The sequence below is a fragment of the Chiloscyllium punctatum genome, chromosome 6 (genome assembly GCF_047496795.1).
Source record: "Chiloscyllium punctatum isolate Juve2018m chromosome 6, sChiPun1.3, whole genome shotgun sequence".
Taxonomy (NCBI): Eukaryota; Metazoa; Chordata; class Chondrichthyes; order Orectolobiformes; family Hemiscylliidae; genus Chiloscyllium; species Chiloscyllium punctatum.
This window is the reverse complement of record NC_092744.1, coordinates 13,538,726-13,558,639: the sequence shown is the minus strand read 5'-3', so window position 1 is coordinate 13,558,639 and position 19,914 is coordinate 13,538,726. Positions and strand designations below refer to the sequence as shown.

At 43.1% G+C, this 19,914-nt stretch overlaps 1 protein-coding gene across 3 annotated transcripts in view; it reads right to left on the bottom strand.

Annotated features, from left to right (window-relative positions):
• Nucleotides 1-19,714, bottom strand: part of rnf13 (ring finger protein 13) — a 259,925-nt gene extending 240,211 nt beyond the window's left edge. For 2 of the 3 annotated variants that reach the window (XM_072572033.1, XM_072572035.1), the window contains exon 1: nucleotides 19,498-19,714. The gene's annotated coding sequence lies outside the window, so the exon portion shown is untranslated. The remainder of the gene's footprint in view (nucleotides 1-19,497) is intronic. The other variant, XM_072572034.1, reaches the window with a different exon arrangement.
• Nucleotides 19,715-19,914: the final 200 nt, after the last annotated feature.

Below are 19,914 nucleotides of genomic sequence, written 5' to 3'. Positions count from 1 at the left end.
ACCTTGCTAACCAGCCTACCATGCAGAACTTTGTCTATATGCACTTCGGCAAGATGCTTGAGTATGTCCACCACTCTGCCTTCAATTGTCCTCATCATTTCTTCAAAAATAAAGTTGAGTTGCCATTTTTAAAATGTTACTACATTGCATCAGTTTTTCTTGGATTTCACTTTCATCCAAATCAAGCATGCACTCAGCCCCTCAAAATAATTTCCCAAGCACATTGTCTGTCTTTGAGAAAGTAAAAGAACTCCCACACATACATATAATAATATAACCCTCCCTTTGGCGAACAGGTGACACTTGCTACACGTAGAAAAGACTGAATGCCATGAACCTTGGAATAAGCTTGGAAATGTTTTTATAACTATTCTCACACATACATTTCAGGCATAAATGATACCATATTTGATCCAATTGGAAACAAAAAAAAGCCAAACAATTCAAGTGAGAAAAACCAGACTTAATTTAGATAAATGCAAGGTGCTGCATTTCGGGAAAGCAAATCATAGCAGGATTTATACACTTAATGGTAAGGTCCTAGGGACTGTTGCTGGAAAAAAAATACCTTTGAGTGCGGATTTATAACTCCTTGAAAGTGGAGTCGCAGGTAGATAGGATAGTGAAGGCCACATTTGGTATGCTTTCTTTTATTGGTCAGAGTATTGAGTACAGGAGTTGGGAGGTCATGTTGCGGCTGTACAGGACATTGGTTAGGCCACTGTTGGAATACTGCATACAATTCTGGTCTCCTTCCTATTGGAAAGACGTTGTGAAACTTGAAAGGGTTCAGAAAAGATTTACAATGATGTTGCCAGGTTTGGAGGGTTTGAGCTACAGGGAGAGGCTGAATAGGCTGGGGCTGTTTTCCCTGGAGCAGAGGCTGAGGGGTGACTTTATATAGAGTTTTATAAAATGATGGCAATGGATAGGAAATAGACAAGGTCTTTTCCCTGGGGTGGGTGAGCCAGAACTAGGGGACATAGGTTTAGGGTAGAGGGGAAAGATATAAAGGGGTTCTGAGGGGCAACTTTTTCATGCTGAGGGTAGTGCATGTATGGAATGAGTTGCCAGAGGAAATGGAGGCGGCTGGTACAACTGCAACATTTAAAAAAGGCATCTAGATGGTTATATGGATAGGAACAGTTTAGAGGGATATGGGCCAAGTACTGGCAAATGGGACTTCATTAGGTTAGGTTAGGTTAAGTTATCTGGTCAGCATGGACGAGTTGGACCAAAGTGTCTATTTCTGTGCTATGCATCTCTATAACTCTATGACAATAGACAAGACTTCACTTTTCTAAAATCTTTCTTTTAACTGTCAAACCAAATATCAACAGCTTCAAGATGGTGAAAAACTGTCATGATAAACTATAAAATTATACATTAAACAGCTAGTACAACAGCTTCGCAGATTTACTACTCAATCCTCTTCAGAGTCTTTCAAAGCTCTGAACTGCACAGGTTGAATTCCAATTAATTTACTTGAATGATTTAGTCACGGATTCTCATTCAGCAGCAGCTCTCAACAAATCAATTCCACAAACGTGGCCTCACCACAATGGTGAGATTCTGCAGAACCTCCTCAGCTCTGCTCAGATAATCTTGATGGTGTACTCCACACTGTGCACTGAATGGTGAAATTAGGTCAACCAGTTCCCTTTAAAAATGACTAAACCAACAGCAGTACCCTTAGTTTTCTACATCTCTGCTGCCAGATACAGCCCATGTCTTCTTTAGCCTGCCTGTATAGCATCACAGGAGCCTCAGCTGGGTCAAGACAAAAAAAAAGCCCAAACAAAATTAAACCACACACCAAAAAAAAGTGAAATGTGGCTTGATAGACCACAGCTTTACTTTTGCAATTTGGTTATCATGGCAATCAATGAGTATGTTTACACAAAGCTAATGTACTTCTAACAAAACAATGCAAGTTTCTTGTACAGAAGAAAATACCACACTCTATATCGGACAATTTTGAAAAGATTCTTAAAATAACAGCAAAAAGCAACTTTTTCCCTACAATATTATGTAGATACTCAAACCCAGTGAAGTATCTGTCCCATCTTCACTCATTATTTACTGAACTCTCAAAGTCATAAGCATTTTTCAGCATTATTTTTCACAATTACCAGATGTGGTTTGCTCAGTCTCACCCTGAGAGACACAGTCACCAGACTAACAGTGACTTTTTGGATTTTAATTACTTAAAAGCTGCCAAAACAATCACAATCCCTGCAGTGCAGATAAAGGCCATCTGGCCCATCAAGTCTGCATCAATCCTCCAAACAGCATCCCACCCAGACCCCAATACCCTCACCCTATTCCCATAATCACAAATACAACCCTCAGCTTAATTTTTGTTTTCTAGCTTTGTTGGCATGGAGGTTGACAATAATTAGAATTGCCCTTCTTTCAGTAAGGATCTTTGCTTCTCAGCTCAACATGGTCTGACCTCTGGCCTGCCCAACTCTGGTTCTAATGTTTTTTTAAATACATATTTCCTAATCAACCTGCTTGATGTTATTCCACACCTCTGGAGTAGGTGGGACTTGAACCCAGGCCTCCTGGCTCAGAAGAAGCAACACTACAATTGTACCACAAGACTCTCCTCTGGCTGCAAATACTTGTGAAGAATAAACAGAAATTAACTCACTGGTTAGCTTGTTGAATAATTTAAGTCACATGATTTTTGGGAAAAGTTGCCTTTAGCTTCTGTCATTGCCTAAGAGGTCAGACCTTCAAAGCACTAAAAGCCAAAACCCCTTTACCTATACTTGAGGATCAAAATTTTCAAATATCAAGAACATATGACAACTCTACATCACAACCGTCACTATTGGTATGCTGAAATCATGGGCATATATAGAGGAACAGTCATATGAACTGAGTATTCTGGGGACTGTACACCTGGAAAACATTGTGACAATTCAACAAGGGACTGAAAGGGAGAGAATGTTGAGGCACTGGCAACCAGAAACCAATAAACAGGCAAGCAAGATTCGATACAGAATGCAAGTAGCAATGCCTTGGCTAAAAGGTTTCTAGACATGGTTTCTGGAGGAAGTGGGAGGATTCGAAGGAGAAATTGTTAAGAGCGAGGACCAGTTCGGCCAAACTGGTAAAGTGCCCAAAGGGGTAGCCATGGGCACACGTATGGGCCCCAGCTATGCCTGTCTCTTTGTTGGCTACATAGAGCAGTTGATCTTCCATAATTACACCGGCACCACTCCCCACCTCTTCCTCCGCTACATTGATGACTGCATTGGCGCCACCTCGTACTCCCACCAGGAGGTTGAGCAATTCATCAACTTCACCAAAACATTCCACCCTGACCTTAAATTTACCTGGACCATCTCTGACACCTCCCTCCCCTGCCTGGACCTCTCCATCTCCATTAATGACGACCGACTTGACACTGACATTTTTTTTTTACAAACCCACTGACTCCCACAGCTACATGGATTACACCTCTTCCCAGCCTACCTCTTGCAAAAATGCCATCCCGTATTCCCAATTCCTCTGTCTCCGCTGGATCTGCTTCCAGGAGGAGCAGTTCCACCATAGAACACACCAGATGGCCTCCTTCTTTAGAGACCGCAATTTCCCTTCCCACGTGGTTAAAGATGCCCTCCAACGCATCTCATCCACATCCCGCACCTCCGCCCTCAGACCCCACCCCTCCAACCGTAACAAGGACAGAATGCCCCTGATGCTCACCTTCCACCCTACCAACCTTTGCATAAACCAAATCATCCGCCGACATTTCCGCCACCTCCAAAAAGACCCCACCACCAGGGATATATTTCCCTCCCCACCCCTTTCCGCCTTCCGCAAAGACCGTTCCCTCCGTGACTACCTGGTCAGGTCCACGCCCCCCTACAACCCACCCTCCAATCCTGGCACTTTCCCCTGCCACCGCAGGAACTGTAAAACCTGCGCCAACACCTCCTCCCTCACCTCTATCCAAGGCCCTAAAGGAGCCTTCCACATCCAAAGTTTTACTTGCACATCCACTAATATCATTTACTGTATCCGCTGCTCCCGATGCGGTCTCCTCTACATTGGGGAGACTGGGCACCTCCTAGCAGAGCGCTTTAGGGAACATCTCCGGGACACCCGCACCAATCAACCACACCGCCCCGTGGCCCAACATTTCAACTCCCCCTCCCACTCTGCCGAGGACATGGAGGTCCTGGGCCTCCTTCACCGCCGTTCCCTCACCACCAGATGCCTGGACGAAGAACGCCTCATCTTCTGCCTCGGAACACTTCAACCCCAGGGCATCAATGTGGACTTCAACAGTTTCCTCATTTCCCCTTCCCCCACTTCACCCTAGTTCCACACTTCCAGCTCAGCACTGCCCCCATGACTTGCCCGTACTTGTCCTACCTGCCTATCTCCTTTTCCACCTATCCACTCCACCCTCTCCTCCCTGACCTATCACCTTCATCCCCTCCCCCACTCACCCATTGTACTCTATGCTACTTTCTTCCCACCCCCACCCTCCTCTAGCTTATCTCTCCACGCTTCAGGCTCACTGCCTTTATTCCTGATGAAGGGCTTTTGCCCGAAATGTCGATTTCGAAGCTACTTGGATGCTGCCTGAACTGCTGTGCTCTTCCAGCACCACTAATCCAGTAAAAGGTTTCTAGTTAACCTCTTGTAGCGCAGCATCTATAAAAGAACAAGAGCTAAGAATTAGAATAAACTCAAACTCAAAAACAAACCCTTTTCCTACTAGGTGAAAATTACTCAATGCCAGTTTTAATTTTAGTTGAAGGGTTTCATCCTTTTCCCTGAGGCTATACCAGATCATCCAGTGTACTATAGATATTGTTTTTCATCTGCCTGTTGCCGTATATTGCATGTGTTTACTCGGCTTATTTGTAAGATTCAAGGTAAAAATACTACCATAGGACTTGAGCACATATTAGGTATAAGAATTTTAGTTAAATATTGCAGGGGCCTTTTTTGGCATCAAGATTCACTTGGTAAAGTGACCATAGGCCAAACTACATTTACAAAATAGGCCATTCTGATCATTAAGTTTGCTCTGCCAGTCAACGAGGTCATGGTTGATCTTATAATCATCAGCTCCACTCTCCTCCCATTTCCACATGCCCCTTGATTCCATTACTGATTAAAAATCTAACTCTTGCAGTCTTGAAAATTCTTACCAACCCAACCTCAACTGTGGTAATGAATTCCACAGACTCAATATTCTGTAAAACAAATGAAATTTTTTCTATGTGCAACCCCTTATTCTGAGATTATGCCCTCTGGTCCTAGACTACTCGCACAAGGTGAAACCACCTCTCCACATCCACGCTTTCAAGTCAAGGAATCTTGTATGTTTCAATAAGGACACCTCTCATTCTTCTCTCTTCCAATGAGTAAAGCCTTACCAACTCAATATCTTCTAAGACAGTCCTCCTATACCTGGTATTAGCTGAGAGATCTTTGTTTGGACTGCTTCCAATACAGTATGTCTTTCCTTAGTGAAGCCAACCAAGATGGTTTACAGTATTCCACTTGTTATCTGATTTGTAACTTGTACAATTTCAGCTAAACCCCCCGCACTTTTCTAAAATCGAATCGAACCCGGGTCCCTGGCATGGAGGCATCAGTGCTAACCAGTGAGCCACCATGGTGCCCCCTTACAGTCCATTCCCTTTGAAGTAAAGGCCAACATTCTATTTGCATTCCCTATGACCTAAATTTGGGTGCTAGTTTTTCGTGATTAATGCACAAGGACTCCCACAAATCCCTCTGCAGTCTTCACAAATAATACTCAGCTCTTCTATTCTTCCTTCCAAAATGCATAACCTCATATTACATTCTATCTGCGAGGTTTTTGCCCAGGTATTAAATACCCAAGCCCCATTATTCCTGGGTTGTCTCAAATGTTGAAAAATTAAATCAATTCCTTTACATTCCCCAATTTACCTCTGAGGGACTCAGGTCATCAGAGAACACTGAACAGAGTTCTGTGCTTAACATTAAATACTATTTACTACATCTATGCCTGAAACGTCGATTCTCCTGCTCCTCGGATGCTGTCTGGTCTGCTGTGTTTCCAGCATCACATTTTTCAACTACATCTAAATCAAGGCAAGCCAAGAGTATGAACGATCAACATAGAACTCTACTAGCTGCAACTCCTACTCCTTCACATGCAGACAGACAAACAGATAATTATGGAGGAAAAAATACCGGGCAAGACAATTCAGTAGAACCAGTCCACAGATTTCAATGAGCTGTCCCTCATGCATCTTTTAAAATTGTCTCATCTCCATGTTATATCCAGATCCTTTCAGTTCATTGCTGAAGGGACAGGAAGGTTGTGCATTGCTTCATCTTCCATTCACAATTAGAACCAAGAGTTCATTGGAAATGATGGGAGAGAATAACCAGCTATCTTCCAGCTTATGGTTATGTCACTACACAGAGAAAGAGAAATTCTGTCTCTTATACAGTCTGGAGACCATCTGTATTATTCACATACAAGTGGCCAAAGTTGTCATCATGCTGATGAAACCTAGCCTCCACAACTGGTACCAATCGAAAAACCCAATCAAACTTTACTCTGAAAACACCCATAATGCCACTGGACTTCCAAAGATTTTTGTCCACTGTTTGAACAAAGCAACAATGCAAGCACAATTGAGTTTCAATAGCTTGATTTTGAAAGTGCAGCAGCTTGTTCCACTGTCCTTGGTTTACAGCAATATCCTTTTCCCATTTTAATTCACATTTGAAAATTTAAAAAGATGGCCTTTTACATTAGCTAAACATTTCATAGAGATCCACATGAGTCACAATGATCTGAGTTTCCAACACTATGTAAATGTATATGCTATTTTAAAATAAACAATAATTCCCTGTTGGTTTAGTACCACAATGTAAAAACAATGACTGCAGATACTGAAAACCAAATCCTGGATTAGTGGTGCTGGAAGAGCACAGCAGTTCAGGCAGCATCCAACGAGCAGCGAAATCGACGTTTCGGGCAAAAGCCCTTCATCAGGAATAAAGGCAGTGAGCCTGAAGCGTGGAGAGATAAGCTCGAGGAGGGTAGGGGTGGGGACAGAGTAGCATAGAGTACAATGGGTGAGTGGGGGAGGAGATGAAGGTGATAGGTCAAGGAGGAGAGGGTGGAGTGGATAGGTGGAAAAGAAGATAGGCAGGTCAGACAAGTCAAGGAGACAGTTACTGAGCTGGAAGTTTGAAACTAGGATGAGGTGGGGGACGGGGAAATGAGGAAGCTGTTGAAGTCCACATTGATGCCCTGGGGTTGAAGTGTTCCGAGGCAGAAGATGAGGTGTTCTTCCTCCAGGCGTCTGGTGGTGAGGGAGCGGCGGTGAAGGAGGCCCGGGACCTCCATGTCCTCGGCAGAGTGGGAGGGGGAGTTGAAATGTTGGGCCACGGGGCGGTTTGGTTGATTGGTGCGGGTGTCTCGGAGATGTTCCCTAAAGCGCTCTGCTAGGAGGCGCCCAGTCTCCCCAATGTAGAGGAGACCACATCGGGAGCAACGGATACAATAAGTGATATTGGTGGATGTGCAAGTGAAACTTTGATGGATGTGGAAGGCTCCTTTAGGGCCTTGGAAAGAGGTGAGGAAGGTGGTGTGGGCACAGGTTTTACAGTTCCTGCGGGGGCAGGGGAAAGTGCCAGAATGGGAGGGTGGGTCGTAAGGGGGTGTGGACCTGACCAGGTAGTCACGGAGGGAACAGTCTTTGCGGAAGACGGAAAGGGGTGGGGAGGGAAATATATCCCTGGTGGTGGGGTCTTTTTGGTGGTGGCGGAAATGTCGGTGGATGATTTGGTTGATGCAAAGGTTTGTAGGGTGGAAGGTGAGCACCAGGGGCGTTCTGTCCTTGTTACGGTTGGAGGGGTGGGGTCTGAGGGCGGAGGTGCGGGATGTGGACGAGATGCGTTGGAGGGCATCTTTAACCACGTGGGAAGGGAAATTGCGGTCTCTAAAGGAGGAGGCCATCTGGTGTGTCCTATGGTGGAACTGGTCCTCCTGGGAGCAGATACGGCGGAGGCGGAGAAATTGGGAATATGGGATGGCATTTTTGCAAGAGATAGGGTGGGAAGAGGTGTAATCCAGGTAGCTGTGGGAGTCGGTGGGTTTGTAAAAAATGTCAGTGTCAAGTCAGTCGTCACTAATGGAGATAGAGAGGTCCAGGAAGGGGAGGGAGGTGTCAGAGATAGTCCAGGTAAATTTAAGGTCAGGGTGGAATGTGTTGGTGAAGTTGATGAATTGCTCAACCTCCTCGCAGGAGCACGAGGTAGCGCCAATACAGTCATCAATGTAGCGGAGGAAGAGGTGGGGAGTGGTGCCGGTGTAATTACGGAAGATCAACTGTTCTACATAGCCAACAAAGAGACAGGCATAGCTGGGGCCCATACGTGTGTCCATGGCTATGCCTTTGGTCTGGAGGAAGTGGGAGGATTCAAAGGAGAAATTGTTAAGGGTGAGGACCAGTTCTGCCAAACGAATGAGTGTGTCAGTGGAAGGGTACTGTTGGGGACGTCTGGAGAGGAAAAAACGGAGGGCTTGGAGGCCCTGGTCATGGCGAATGGAGGTGTAGAGGGATTGGATATCCATGGTGTAGATAAGGCGTTGAGGGCCGGGGAAACTGAAGTCTTGGAGGAGGTGGAGGGCGTGGGTGGTGTCTCGAACGTTATGTGGGGAGTTCCAGGACTAGGGGGGATAGGACAGTGTCAAGGTAGGTAGATGGACTAGCACAACAATGCACTAACCAGCAATGACAGAGGATTCAGACAATTCCCCCACTCCAGATACCAACTACTGCCAAATTAAAGGCATCAGGTGGGAATAAAATGCAACAGATTTGAGACATTTTCTCCAATTTGTGCTGTGTTCTAAGCAGTTACGAAAGGTAGATGTGGATCAGCTAATGAAGGCACATGCACAGCATAAAGAATCTACAGGAATAGTCGGAGAACAGAATAACAAACACCAATAACTCGACAAAAATACAGCTGGCTTCAATATGACAGAAAGCATGCATTCCAGTAATGTTTACTGGCCATCTTCATGGCTTTGCCAAAGTTCCTCCCTTTAAGTTATCAAGCAATCCTTAAGTTTCTATTCTCTACAAACAGAAACAATCCATGAGCCAAAACAGAGCAGCCAGCAGCACTGGTCTTATTAATTGTCTTGCTAAATGAGTACTAATCTCATCTGAAATTGTAGGTTCTAAGAATTTGCCCACAGTTAATTGATCAGTCAACATTTCAAAAGTTATCCAACCATTTGTTCACAAATAAGAGAGTGGCATCTCCAGTCTCACGAACTTCTGTTATGTTATTGGAGCAGATTAAAACTGTAGGTAGAGCCTCATCTGTTTCCATTCTAATTTGTTTCAACAAGTACATATGCATGCTATTAGTGCAGTGACCTATATTTTAAGAACAAATTCCTATCCAGTTCGTTCAATTAAATATTCCTCGACTCTTCTGGTTCAGTTAGATTCTCATTTCCACTTCGAATTGAAAAAAAAACAACCATTAGTTTCATCCTGAGGGACAGGATGTATTTGTATTTGGAAAGGCAAGAACTGATTCGGGACAGTCAACTTGCTTTGTGTGGGGGAAATCATGTCTCACAAACATGATTGAGTTTTTTGAAGTAACAAAGAGGATTGACTATGGCAGAGCAGTGGATGTGATCTATATGGACTTCAGTTCGACAAGGCTCCTCATGGGAGACTGGTTAGCAAGGTTAGATCTCACCTGAATACAGAGAGGACTAGCCATTTGAATACAGAACTGGCTCAAAGGTGGTGGTGGAGGGTTGTTTTTCAGACTGGAGGCCTGTGACCAGTGGAGTGCCACAAGGATCAGTGCTGGGTCCACTACTTTTTGTCATTTACATAAATGATTTGGATGTGAGCATAAGAGGTTTAGTTAGTAAGTTTGCAGACAGAGAAGAAAGTTTCCTCGGATTACAACAAGATCTTGATTAGATGGGTCAATGGGCTGAGAAGTGGCAGATGGAGTTTAATTTAGATAAATGCGAGGTGCTGCATTTTAAACAAATCTGAACAGGACTTGTACACTTAATGACAAGGTCCTAGGGAGTGTTGCTGAACAAAGACCTTGGAGTGCAGGTTCATAGCTCCTTGAAAGTGGAGTCACAGGAAGATTGGATTGTGAGCCGAGTAGTGGGGAAAGACAGAGCAACAATGGCAGGGGTTTCTGGGTGTCATTGAGGACACAGTACAGAAGTTCATCCCAAAAAAAATAGAACTTATCGGGGGGGGGGGGGGGTTGGAAAGAGAAATAGACAGCCATGGCTGACAAAGGAGGTCAGGAAATGTATCCTAGCCACTTTATAGGCTCTCTTCTTCTAAGACCACTGGGAAATCAGAAGATTGGGAAGACTACAAAAAAAAAAGAGGATGACAGAGAGAAATAAGGAAGGAGAGGATCAAATATGAAGGTAAGCTAGCCAGAATTATTAGAAATTATAGTAAAAGTTTCTTTCAATAGATAAGAAACAAATGAGAGGCAAAAGTAGAAATTGAGTCACTCCAAACTGATACAGGAAGACTAGTGATGGGAGATGAGGAAATAGCTGAAGAACTTATTAAAACTGGGTCAGTCTTCACAGTGAAAGACACGAGTAATATCCCAACAATTAAGGAGAGTCAAGGGGCAGAGTTGAGTATGGTAGCCAATACAAAGGAGAAAGGACTTAAAAGCTAAAAGTTAAAAATTGATAAATCTCCTGGCCCTGATGGGCTACAACCTAGAGTTCTGAGGGAGGTGGCTGAAGAAAAAGCAGAGGCATTGGTTGTAATCTTTCATGAATCACTGGAGTCAGGGAAAGTCCCAGATGATTGGAAAATCACTGTTGTAACCCCCTTGTTTAAGAGAGGATGAAGACAAAACATGGAAAATTATAGGCCAATTAGCCTAACCGCAGTTGTAGGTAAAATTCCAGAATCCATCATTAAGGATGAGATTTCTAAATTGTTGGAAGTGCAGGGTCAGATTAAAACAAGACAGCATAGATTTAGTAAGGGGAGGTCATGCCTGACAGACCTGTTAGAATGCTGTGAAGAGGTAACAAGTAGGTTAGACCAGGGAAACCCGGTGGATGTTATCTAACTATCCCAAAAGGCCTTTGATAAAGTGCCTCATGGGAGACTGTTGAGTAAGGTGAGGGTCAATGATGTTTGAGTTGAGCTACAGGCATGGGTTGAGGATTGGCTGTCTGACAGAAGGCAGAGAGTTGGGATAAGAGATTCTTTTTCAGAATGGCAGCTGGTGACAAGTGGTGTCCCACAGGGTTCAGCGTTGAGGCCGCAGCTGTTCACTTAATATATTAATGATCTGGCTGAGGGGACTGGGGACATTCTGGTGAAGTTCATCGATGATACAAAGTTAGGCAGACAGGCAGAGAGGTGGTGGGAGGCTACAGAAAGATTTAAACAGAGAGTGGTCCAAGAAATGGTTAATGAAATTCAATGTAAACAAATGCGGGGTCTTGCACTTCGGAAAAATGAACACAGGACGGGACTATTTTCTAAACAGTGAGAAAATTCATAAAGCCAAAGTACAAAGGGATTTGAGAGTGATAGTCCAGGATTCTCTAAAGATTGACATGCAGTTTGAGTCTGTGGTTGAGAAAGCAAATGTAATTTTGTCGTTTATCTCAAGAGCGTTGGAACGTAAAAGCAGTAATGTGCTACTGAGACTTTATAAAGGTCTGGTTAGGTCCCATTAAGAATACTGTTTCCAGTTTTGGGCCCCACATCTCAGGAATGACATACTGGCACTGGAGTGTATCCAGCAGAGATTCACATGGATGATCCCAGGAATGGTAGGCCTAACATACAATGAACAGCTGAGGGTCCTGGGATTGTATTCATTCGAGTTTAGAAGAATATGGGGACATCTAATAGAAACCTACTAGATAATGCATGGCTCAAAAAGGGTGGACGCTGAAAATTTGTTTCCATCAAGTAGGGATACTGGGACACGTGGGCAGAGCCTTAGAATTAGAGGGGGGCAATTTAAAACGGAAATGAGGAGATATTTCTTCAGCCAGAGTGTGGTGGGCCAGTGGAACTCATTGCCATGGAGCGCAGTGGAGGCCGGGACATTAAATGCCTTCAAGGCAGAGATTGATAAATTCTTGATCTCGTGAGGAATCAAGGGATACTGGGAGTGCGCGTTGAAATGCCAATTATTTGTTCGATTGTTAAGATAATTAATGTGAAACTTGTAGTTGGAAGGTGAAGATGGAGATTAGAAGAATAAATGGAATATTAGGAAAAGACTGTGAAAGGAAACGGTTTTTATAAAAGCGTTGAACGAACATGCCAATGTATCAAAATTCTGGCGTCCTCATCCACATGTCATGATGTGTCTTTTCACACAGTGGGAGTGCGCCATGATTGAATGGCGGAGTAGACTCGATGAACCAAATGGCCTTACTTCCACTCCTATGTCTTATGAAGGGTCGTTTGGTATGCTTTCCTTTATTGGCCAGAGTATTGAGTACAGGAGTTGGGAGGTCATGTTGCAGCTATACAGGACATTGGTTTGGCCACTGTTGGAATACTGCGTGCAATTCTGGCCTCCTACCTTTTGAAAGGATGTTGTGAAACTTGAAAGGGTTCAGAAAAGATTTACAAGGATGTTGTCATGGTTGGAGGATTTGAGCTATAGGGAGAGGTTGAATAGACTGGAGCTGTTTTCCCTAGAGCATTGGAGGCTGAGGGGTAATCTTATAGAGGTCTATAAAATCATGAATGGAACGGATAGCATTAATAGACAAAGTCCCTTCCCTGGGGTGGGGGAGTCCAGAACTAGAGCGCATAGGTTTAGGATGAGAGGGAAAAGATAGGTTTCTTTTAATATAAGTGGCAACTTTATCACGCAGAGGGTGGTACGTGTATGGAATGAGCTGCCAGAGGAAGTGGTGGAGGCTAGTACGATTGCAACATTTAAAAAGGCATCTGGATGGGTGTATGACTAGGCAGGCTTTGGAGGAAAATGTGCCAGGTGCTGGCCAGTGGGACCAGATTGGGTTAGGATATCTGGCCGGCATGGATGAATTGGACCGAAGGATCTGTTTCCGTGCTGTACATCTCTATGACCATCTACCACCATTATATCTTTATTTTACAAATAAATTCTCTCCAGTATTCCAGTGCTGGTGCTATCGTTTTATTTTCAAAATGCATCCATGAGATGTGGTGTCGCTGGCTGGGCCAGCATTCACTGCCCATCCCTAGTTGCCCTTCAGAAGGTGGGTGAGCTGCCTTCTTGAACCACTGTGTGAAAAGACAAATAGTGACATGTGGATGAGAATGCCAGAATTTTGATAGATTGGCATGTTCGTTCAAAGCTTTTATAAAAACAGTTTCCTTTCACAGTCTTTTCCTAATATTCCATTTATTCTTCTAATCTCCATCTTCACCTTCCCACTACAAGTTTCACATTAATGATCTTAACAATCGAACAAATATTTGGCAATACAGAACTGGAGTACGGTGTCAAAGCTTTTGTTTTGTACTCACCAAGATAACTCAAAATTTGAGCGTAATAGGAATTTTTATTTTTTTATTCATCTGAGGGAAGAGGCATCACTGGCTGGCCAGCATTTATTTCCCATCCCTAGTTACCCTTGAGAAGGTGGTAGTGAGCTGCATTCTTGAAATGCTGCAGTCCACATACTGTGGGTTGATCATAATGCCATTAGGGAGGGAATTCCAGGCTTTTTACCCAGCAGTGAAGGAAAACAAAATTTATACTGTATTAGAGGAGTGCACAAATTGGTTGTTGAATCATTGTATTGATAAGAGATATTACCATACAGAATACACCAACTAGATAATGGCCTCGATGGGGAGATGCCAGTATTGGACTGGGGTAGACAAAGTTAAAAATCACAACACCAGATTACAGTCCAACAGTTTTATTTGGAAGTACAAGCTTTAAGAGCACTGCTCCTTCATCAGTTAGCTAGTGGGGCAGGATCATAGGACACAATTTATAGTAAAAGATCAAAGTGTCATACAATTGATGTGACGTATTGAACAATCTTAGATTGATGTTAAGCATTTAATCATTTTGAATAAAAGCCTGCAACTTATTCTAAGTGATTAACTAAACTGCAATCTCGGTTTGTTCAAGAAGGAGCAGCACTCAAGGCTTGTATTTCCAAACCAAATAAACCTGTTGGCCTATAACTTGGTGTTGTGTCATTTTTAAACAAGATAATGACTGACAGTTAACTGCCAAGCTTTGTTTAAACATTAAAATCTGACAGGTTTCTGTATTCATATTCAGGCAATAAACTAATTGGCAATATCTTAGTGGTACTAAGTCAAATTCAGTAGATCACACCAGTAGCCATCTGAGATCATCAATTTTGGGGGACTGGTTTTCAACCCAGTGCCCAACCATACCTTTACCCAAGTCAATTATTTCAACATGAACCTTTGGTTGCTAGCATGCACAACCCTGATGTTTGCTCAAAGATCAATTCAAAAGTCAAAGCCATCATTATGAATAGTCATCTAAATCCATAGCCACCACATTTTTCCAACTCCACCCATCTGTTCCTTAGTTGCAAAATATTATCAGAACCAACCTGCCTACCTCATTTTTGTCTAACACTTGGTATCTATTGGGACAGTAACATTAGATAAAAGGTTCTCTGCATGAAGAGACCAGAGTCCCTTGGGCACCCCGAAAGAAGATCACCAACTCCACTTTTACAATTATCTCAATTGCCTACATTGGCATAATAGTTTATCAAAAGCAAAGTACCACCTGGAAATCATCATCCTCATTGTCCATTATTTGCTTAACAGAACTCTTACAACTGCAGTCACCCTGGTTTAAAATAAACTAACTTTGGATTTGATGAGAAACCAAACAACTGGATAGAAAGTTACTCCTTCCACTGACTGCAGAATTGAGAGCTAGGAGAAATAACTTGAGTTAGAACAATCTTTCAGAAGTGAAGCTGGGAAGCTTTTGCTTCTATGCAAAAAGGAAAAGCAATGGGTGGAACTTTATTTAGCCATGGGAAGTGAGCATGACTGAGACCATTGTTGCCAATCCTTAGTTGCCCTTAATGTTGTGATGGTGAATTGATTTCTTGAACCACCACACTCCATTTGATTTTGGCAGATTTATAATGCTTTTCGGGAAATACTTCCAGGATTCTGACAGCAACACTGAAGAAATGGTGATGTGTTTCCAGACCAGGAATAGCATGATTTCTATGAACTGCAGTCGATGCTAGTTTAATTGCTGATTTTAAACAATCGATTAATAAGCACACACAAAACTTGTAGTAGACCATATAGCACTTTGGGCTTGCTCCTCAATTCAATAACACGGTATAACTTCCACATTATCCATGTTTCTATTCTATCCTTAGACTCTGCTGGATTTTTCTTTTACACTCAGTCACAGGATGTGGGCATCTCTGGCTAGGTCAGCAGCTATTGCCCAACCCTAATTGCCCAGAGGGAAGTGTCAACCACATTGCTGCAGGTCGAAAGTTGCATGGGAGCCAGATCAAGTAATGGCAGCAGTTTCCTTCCCTAAAGGCCATTAGCAAACCAGATAGGTTTTTCTGACAAGTGTTTCATGAACATTAGACTCTTAATTCCAGATTCTTTATTGAATTCAAATTCCACCATCTGCAATAGCAGAATTTGAACCCAGGCTCCCAGAACATTAGCTGAGTTTCTGGATTCATAGTCTGGTTATAGTAGTAAGACTAAACCATTGTTTCCCAATATATAGATTCCACAAATCCATCTCAGCTCAAATATACTTCTTGACAAGGCATCCAGTATTCTCTAGAATGGAGAATGCCAAAGATCCATAACACTTTTCAGTCCTCAGTAGCTGACCCCTTGAGATTATCACCACAATTTGAGACTCTAACCAGGGTTACCAGAACTTTGGCATCAACTGTCACAATCCTCTAAAATACAAGCTCTAACAAGACCACCTCTTATTGGTAAATCTAATGAACCTGTGCTCATTCTATTCAAATGTGACCCCTTTGCACAGTTCTCCCATCCAAAGATCAACCTGGTGAATCTGTCATGCTTCAAGGGCAAGGATAACCTCTCAGGAGGTTGTGATGGAAACTGTACAAAATATTCCAGAGATGTTACACTAAAACATTTTATAATCCAGCCCATTTGTAATATCATATCATCTGTAGCTCACTCCTTGCTGTACCCTATTAAGTTTCTGATTTGATACATGAACATCGAAATTCACTGCACTTATTCATCCTTTACTTTTAAAACAACTTGTTTATCAAGCAACGTAGAATAAAATGAGTTACAGAGATCATATCAGCCATGGCCTCAATAAACAACTAAAAAGCATACTTTGTTCCTATGTTACAATTATTCATCATGGCCCACACATCACAAGCCAAATACATCAAGAGGCTCCCTGCACTGTCAACACTGTTGAACAACAGTAGGTAGTGTTCATTCGAACTCCCACTAGTGCCAACTGTTTCTATTCACTTTGTACAGCTAGTTTCTCGCTCAGAATCTCATGGCTGAGAGAACGATCAGAACGGCTCTTTCATAAAGAAAGAATTTTCTACTTCTACCTCCAAACAGCTCATGGCTAAGGCATCACATGAACATAAAATTCTCCAACTAAAATGACGTAATTAAATAGATGGTCACAACGTGTATCTACATCACTCCCTCCAAAAGGTAACAAGTACCTTGCTGTAAAGTTCAAACTTACACCATTTTAACAGGAAAGAATATAAGCAGGAAAGAGACTGCAGAGACAGGAGCTAATCACCAATAAATTATTGAACACCTCAGCCTCAAATTTCTGAAGTACCTCCCAAAAGGGAAGTATCTGCAATTGTCATCACTACTATAATGCAGCCAGATGCAAAAGCCAATTACTGCATCCCAAGAAAACCAATTGAAAATAATTGTTTTTATCTTGCACAGCTCTCAGCTAAATACTGCTGAGCAAACTCAAATGAAATCTTACATGTCCAGGTGAGATGTAGGCCTCTAGTTGTACAGTAGTTGTGCCCCTAGTTCTGAGCCAGAAGGCCCAGGCTTAAGTCCCATCCGCTGCAGAAGTGTCAGAACACCTTTAAACAGTCTGATTAGAAAATATAAATCTAGGTGAGAAAGGGCTCCTATAGTGCAATGATAATATTCCTATCTCTGGGTCAGGAAGATTGCATACAAGTCCCACCTGTTCAAAAAGTGTGTAATAGCATCTCTGAACAAGTCTTAGTACACTATTATCTGAAAGATGAAATGGCAGCCCTGAAGAGCTAATCTAGATTTTTTTTAAAACAACTAGCAATAAAGTAATGCATAAAAGACAGGATGCACCGAGTGAAAGGATGAGGGTAGCGTTTCAAGAGAAATTTAGATTAGATTACTTACAGTGTGGAAACAGGCTCTTCAGTCCACATCAACCCTCCGAACAGCAACCCACCCAGACCCATTCCCCTAACACTACGGGCAACTGAGCATGGCCAATTCACCTAACCTGCATGTTTTTGGGCTGTGGGAAGAAACCACACAAAGAGAGGGACAATGTGCAAACTCCACACGGACAGTTGCCTGAGGTGGGAATTGAACCCAGGTCTCTAGCGCTGAGGCGCAGCTGTGCTAACCACTGTGCCACCATGCCGTCCAAAGGGACTTGCATAATATACTTGCAAAAGAAACATTTTTAGGACTATGAGCTAAGAAATGCAGCTGAGTGGGATCAGTTAGTAATTCGCTCCAAGTATCAAAACATAATGGGCTAAGTTGTTCAATATGATTCTGTAATACCAGTTAATTAAACAGAAAAGAAACAGGAAGCAAAGTTATTCCAACTAAAAACTAAATTCCTTCCTTAAACCTTCAATGCTTCAGGTGCACTGGTTATTTCAAAGTGATAGACATTATTTTTATAAAACTAAGATTCTATGACTTAATTAGGGCTTATTTATAAAATTAATCAAGTTACCAAAACAGCAACATTAAACACTAACTCCAACTAATTAAAACACAACACACCTTAGAGCAGCAGTGGCCTCTGTGCGAGACAATATTTGTCCTTCACCCACAATTGCAAAAACAGAATGTCATTTTCCTCATTGCAACTTACTGTGCATAGTCTATCTAAAATCACTTCATTGGCTGCAAAACACTTTGGGACAAGTTCGTTCTTAAGTGCTTATTGCTTGTGAATCCAAGAATCCTGGAATGCACATTATGGTTTCATGTTCCCTCAACCTCTCTTCCCCACATCATCTTGCTACATTATAGATTTATAACTTTCAAGTTTAATGCACATTACAATTTCTCCTCCTAACTGTTGCAGGTCCTGATCACATCAGGGTCAACCAGCAACTGCAGGTGCAACTAGGGGCAATTATAGCAAACATCTATGACAAGACCACTCTACAGATGCTGACTTGCAAATTGAACATGGTTTAGTTTCCAGTTTTGTTTCTCTCCCGTTTTTAGGAACATTAGGCTTCAATTATCTGCTTGCACAAAATGGAGATGTGGCTGATCTGACAAGTTAGCAGGTAGATAAAAGACTACAGTTGAGGTGAGGTGTCTAACCCGGAATGCACAGCAGACATTGTTACTGCAGACAAGGCTACATTCAAGCTTAGAAATAGATTGATCAGAGAGAGAGATTTTTAGTCGACAGTTTTCACTAGCATTGAACGACTTAAATCATTAGGATAGAGCACTTAATGTTTTCGGAATCGTTTAGTTCTTGGAAGAGTTGGCTTTGAGAAATAAAAGTAATTTTATTATCATTCAGCAGATCTATTGGATAAGTGACTTCAATAGTAGCCGTACAACATGGAATGTTACGGCAATGTCAGTTACTGCGGACAGCACAAAATCACCCATTATTTTTAACCCGAGTCGATTTGCCCATTTCATTTCGTTTCGTTTCGTGCGCCTTATTGCTGCTAATAAATCCAAACGAACAAGTCAATCGAAAAGTAAATATTTGCCATACAAGCGAGCATTGTGGCCATTGCTATTTTATAAACAGACATGTAAACGACAGGACAATGCTTTTGTAAACAATACAAGTGTTACAAAGAAAAAATCAGGGAGGGAGGTGGAGAAACGTTCTGAAGAAGGCAAGCCACAGTCTGAAGAAGTTTTTTTTTAAAAGAAAGAAATGGTGATGGCTGAACGAAGGAGAATGAGACGGAGAGGGAGGCCAGGCTCACGCCACGATCCAAAACAATCAAACAAGCACAGTTTTACACCCAGTGAGCCGGAACCAAGATTCCTATTTTCCTTGGGTTGGGTAAAAGGCCGCTGAAGGAGGCTGCTTTAGGTCGGGGCCTGGTGGACGGCATTGAGCCTCGCCCTGCACCACAACTACCAACCCCACACCCCCCTTCTCCCCCCCGACCCGTAAACAAGTGCCCAGCCACTACTACCTCTTTACCTGTTCCTACTAGAAGCTCTCTGTTCCGAACTGAACAGCAGATAATGATGAAGAGGCGAGGGCGGACCCAAGACACATGAGTGTGACAATGAGAAAAAACAGCAGAGCTCACGTCGCCCGAGAAACCGCACTGATCCCGCCCCCAGGCCCAACCGTCAATCACTGCACCGGACACGCCCCCCACTGGACTGGCTGTCGGTCACCGCACTGATCCCGCCCCCAGGCCCAACCGTCAATCACTGCACCGGACACGCCCCCCACTGGACTGGCTGTCGGTCACCGCACTGATCCCGCCCCCACGCCCAACCGTCAATCACTGCACCGGACACGCCCCCCACAGGACAGGCTGTCGGTCTCCGCACTGAACCCGCCCTAGGCCCATTGGTGAACCCCGTACTGACCACGCCCTTAGGATTG